This window comes from Bombina bombina, chromosome 5 (assembly GCF_027579735.1).
Source record: "Bombina bombina isolate aBomBom1 chromosome 5, aBomBom1.pri, whole genome shotgun sequence".
Classification (NCBI taxonomy): Eukaryota; Metazoa; Chordata; class Amphibia; order Anura; family Bombinatoridae; genus Bombina; species Bombina bombina.
In genome coordinates this window covers 335,587,381-335,593,126 of record NC_069503.1, presented here as the reverse complement: position 1 = coordinate 335,593,126, position 5,746 = coordinate 335,587,381, and positions in this window count along the sequence as shown.

Here is a 5,746-nt window from a genome sequence, read left to right as displayed (position 1 = left end):
CTTGTCATATTTCTCCAATGGGGCTATGGTGGCCCTTGGCAACTCTCTTCATGGACTGTGATGCACTCTGTTACCTTGTCATATATCTACAATGGGGCTATGGTGGCCCTTGGCAACTCTCTTCATGGACTGTGATGCACTCTGTTACCTTGTCATATATCTACAATGGGGCTATGGTGGCCCTTGGCAACTCTCTTCATGGACTGTGATGCACTTTGTTACCTTGTCATATGGCTCCAATGGGGCTATGGTGGCCCTTGGTAACGCTCTTCATGGACTGTGATGCACTCTGTTACCTTGTCATATATCTACAATGGGGCTATGGTGGCCCTTGGCAACTCTCTTCATGGACTGTGATGCACTCTGTTACCTTGTCATATGGCTCAAATGGGGCTATGGTGGCCCTTGGCAACTATCTTCATGGACTGTGACGCACTCTGTTACCTTGTCATATGGCTCCAATGGGGCTATGCTGGCCCTTGGCAACTCTCTTCATGGACTGTGATTCACTCTGTTACCTTGTCATATGGCTCCAATGGGGCTATGCTGGCCCTTGGAAACTCTCTTCATGGACTGTGATGCACTCTGTTACCTTGTCATATGGCTCAAATGGGGCTATGGTGACCCTTGGCAACTCTCTTCATGGACTGTGATGCACTCTGTTACCTTGTCATATATCTACAATGGGGCTATGGTGGCCCTTGGCAACTCTCTTCATGGACTGTGATGCACTCTGTTACCTTGTCATATGGCTCCAATGGGGCTATGGTGGCCCTTGGCAACTCTCTTCATGGACTGTGATGCACTCTGTTACCTTGTCATATATCTACAATGGGGCTATGGTGGCCCTTGGCAACTCTCTTCATGGACTGTGATGCACTCTGTTACCTTGTCATATGGCTCCAATGGGGCTATGGTGGCCCTTGGCAACTCTCTTCATGGACTGTGATGCACTCTGTTACCTTGTCATATATCTACAATGGGGCTATGGTGGCCCTTGGCAACTCTCTTCATGGACTGTGATGCACTCTGTTACCTTGTCATATATCTACAATGGGGCTATGGTGGCCCTTGGCAACTCTCTTCATGGACTGTGATGCACTCTGTTACCTTGTCATATGGCTCCAATGGGGCTATGGTGGCCCTTGGCAACTCTCTTCATGGACTGTGATGCACTCTGTTACCTTGTCATATGGCTCCAATGGGGCTATGGTGGCCCTTTCCTGATCTTTACCATATTATTTATAAACGTTGTTGTTTTCTGACATACTAATAAAAGACATGTCATTGCACGATTCTTTGTCCTCCTTATTCATGTCATTGATTGAAATCTCTATTTTATCTGGTTGATCCTTAAAGGGACCTACCAAAAATAATGTTGTTTCCTGAATCATATATGTAATACAATTTTAAATGACTTTAAGATTAACATCTCCAATGTAATTTTTATTTTTGTCTTTAGATTTTTTTTATAAAAGCTTTATCATTGCATGATTATGATTAGCATAGTAATTATTTTATATATGTATATATAGATTGTTATATATGTATATTTCAAATTTCACATCCATGTGTGTATTTATAAACTCTGCATGAATTGATGCACCTTTAACAAATGATCTGAGGATTGATACAATGATATAATCCCTATAAAGTGTTCATTTTATTGAAATAGTATTGTCTCTGAATATCCTCTTTTTATAAATAAAAATCATGTCCCTTTAAGTGATGGTGAGCACAATTGTTAATGAATGTATTTCCATTTCTAAAGCGTTTTTGTCCTTTTTACATGAACAAGGACATATAATCTTAATAATAAACAATCTTATTGTAATGTTGACAGCACATGTATTTCATTTTCTATTCTATCTTATTGTAAAAGTGTAACCAAATCAATCTCTGTGTGTAATGCGCATATTTTAGATGAGGAATATGTTTTTCAAAATATTGTTAAAAAATACTTCTCCTCCCATATATAGCTATAGGTAGTCTGACCATATTTCAACTTGAATAAATGACACGTTTGATCAATACATGTGTCATTATTGTTATTCCCAAACAATCTAAACATATCTTAAAACATCAATGGCATATGTATTTCTCATGTGTATATTTTAAATGTTAAAGATATACACCATAGTTATAGTTAAAGGGACAGTCAAGTCCGAAAAGATGATTCATGATTTCGTGACATTCCTAGATAGCAATCTAGACACATACTAGTTACAAAAATATAAATACGTTTCTTAGTGATATGCCAAGCTGTCAACTGAGTCCTTGTATTGGCTGCGGTTTTTCTGTGATCGCGGATGCGCCATGTTGCTTAAGACGTCACCTGCCAGGCTGTCCAATGATTCCTTGTATTGACTGACGTTTTTACGCGATCAAGGATGCACCTTTTATTGGATGGCGTTTTTAAGCGATCAAGGATTCGCCTTTTTTTTGGATTGCGTTCTTACGTGATCAAGAATGTGCCTTTTATTGGATTGCGTTCTTACGTGATCAAGGAAGCGCCATGTTAATTAAGACGTCACATGCAAAGGTAAAAAAATGTCTGATTGTATTACGTAGTCCTGCAATATTTGTTTGTGCACGTTAAACACGTTTGTGAATGAAGCCAAGTTTAAAAACATTGCGAATATGGATTGTTTGCATCATGTTACATTGTTGACCCATAACTGATAAAGACCACCACATTCTCTTTTGCTGGATGTCTGGTTGAATAAACGAATGAAACCAAAATGTTTTCATGCATAAGATACTTTGAGGCAAGTGCAAATCTCTATAGTCCATGTTGTTTAATATGTTGGTCAACAATATGTTCCTTTTTATGAAAAATGACTGTTGTGTTTAATGTTCAAGATATCTAATTCATAAATATGCGCTATTGTGTTAGAATAAAGTAATCAATATGCATTTATCTTTATCATATGCTAAATATATGATGCCGACTTCTTCTAAATGTAATTTCGTCGTATATTTTATTAAAGGTTCATTAGACACTCACATTATAAATCAAAACTTTTTATTTTGTCTCTAGTTAGATAGTCCATTGTTTAACAAATACACGTTTCATTTTGCTTCTGTTCAAAGAAAATGTAATTAATTTTCAGACTCCTCGCCAAGCCTCTGAGTTTCATGTGAGTACCATCTCCAGCTTTCTCCTGTTTGTGTAAAGGGTCTTTTCATATGTTAATGATGGGGTATTGTCTTGTTTTACGGTTGTAATGGGGGTTCATCTATATTTTCAATAGAGCTAACCCGATTTTCTTTGAAAGTGTTTAAAGCTTTGTAATATTGATATCAGTATATGTTAATCTTGTTGTTTCTAGTAGTGTCTATTACATACAGTTCTGTTAAAAATATAGTATACTGTCCCTTTAATGCAAATGTTTATTTTTGTATCATGTATGAGTTCCACATTGGTTAATCTCCAAATATATTATTGTTAGCCTATTTTCACCCCCAACTCCTAAAAGGACTTTAAACCATATTCATTGTTAAAACAAATGTCTTTATAAAAATAAATTAACACAATAATGTCTCTTTAAGAAAATAGACTTTATTTAACACATCAATATAAATCTGATTTCAATATTTATTGTTTGAACAAGTACATGTAGATATACCAACAATCTGCAAATATGTGTTAGCATATGTAATTTTGTTAAAGGGACAGTTTAGAAAACAAATAATGTTTTGCATTATTATAAAAGTCAATTTTGTAATATCAATGATATCAAAGGTTTCTGACCAATTAATCATTTGTCTGTGTTTATTTTAATTTGCTAGATAAACCTATGAGGTTCGTGTGCTCATTTCTTAGAGCTTGAAGAGTGCATGTAATCATTATGCAATTTGACCACTAGAGGGCATTTGGATAGCATTTGTATATCTAAAACCTTGTGCTCATACAGCATATTATTTACCATGTATTGATCATTGATGTCTAAAATGTTGTTATGTCAGAACAACAAATAAGTGGTCATTTTTCATAGTCATAGATACAAGGGTAAGCACATAAGTCACACGTATTTCTCCATGTTTTGTTGTTTCCAACTTGATAATGCGTAATACAGTGTTTTCTTTGTAATCAATAATTTTCTGATTGTCCCTTTAAGCTGTGTTATTGGCATTCAAACAGTAATATGCCATCATGGATAATTGTAATGGTAATTGTGTTTGCGATTCGGGAAACAGTTTGGACATCACATCACAGAAACCAATCAATATCATGAACAAGGATAGGTATGTGATGTGGTTTTCACACACTTATAACCCACACTCTGCAAACAATCTGCCTCCATGGACCCGGCCCCAGAGAAGTAGATTATATACAGAGTGTGGTCCACAAGTGTATGAAAACCACATCATTACATACCTATCCATTACACATTAAATAAAAATAACATTAAACATGAAAACAAATACTTACTTCCTCTTCCTTCCCCTCTTCCCACGGGGCTGAGGCTCTGGGAGGGTCAACTGCCGACTCCGACGAGTTCTCATTGGATATGTTGTGGGAAGAGTGGAAGGAAGAGTACTGGGATGACCAAGGTGAGGAGGAGGAGATGGCTCGGCAGGAGGAGATGGCCCGGCAGGAGAAGATGGCCCGGCAGGAGAAGATGGCCCGGCAGGAGAAGATGGCCCGACAGGAGAAGATTGCCCAGCAGGAGAAGATGGGCCGGCAGGAGAAGATGGCCCGGCAGGAGAAGATGGGCCGGCAGGAGAAGATGGGCCGGCAGGAGAAGACAGCCCAGCAGCAGAAGATGGCCCAGCAGCAGGAGGCCCAGCAGCAGGAGGCCCAGCAGCAGGAGGCCCAGCAGCAGGAGGCGGACCAGGAGGCAGACCAGCATGCGCCTCCCGGAAAAAATTAAACATCTCTTGGTGTAGATTAAAGGTTCTGTTTTGCACTTCTTCTATTCTAGTAAGTATGTTTATTATTTGGTTTTGGCCTTCAATTATTTTGTTTTGTCCTTCAAGAATTCGAGTTCGGCCTTCTATATTTTGTATCCGGGAGTTACGCATCTGGTCTATGCAGTCTAGTAGAACCCGCACCTCCGCTAATTCCTCTTGTTGTGCTTGGCGGGGTGCCCGTGCACGGCGGGGTGCCCGTGCACGGCGGGGTGCGGGTCCTTGAGGGGCCTCTGGTTCCGCGGCCTCTTCCTCTGGTTCCGGGGCCTCTTACTCTGCTTCCGTGGCCTCTTCGTCACGGGGGGCATCTTCCCTCCGAGGTGGAGATTGATCCCCACCACTCTCATCCCGGGGAACAGGAGGAGCCTGTATTTGCTGTGCTGCCTCCTCCCCAGACTCTGTATATTAGAAAAAGAAATAAATGTATATATTAGCATATTTCCAAATAAAGCTTTAAATGACTTAGCTTACGATACAATTACAAATGCAGCCTCATTAATCCACTTTGAAATCTAACAATCAATACTATTTGCGCATTTTCTAAACCGTATTTGTGATATCTCTGGTCAATCTGAATGTTTTAGCATTTGTTTTCAGTCTGTTTAAATGCACACCTAACCTATAGCCTAGATACTGATGTAACCGCAAAGTAATTGTGAATGCGTGTAAACAACGTTATAGCATTAATCTGATCCTTAAAGGGACATGAAACCAAATGTTTTATCTTTCATGATTTCGAAGCATACAATTATAATCAACTTTCTAATGTACTTTTCTTATCTAATTAGCTTCATTCTCTGGATATTCTATGCTGAAAAGCATATCTAAATAT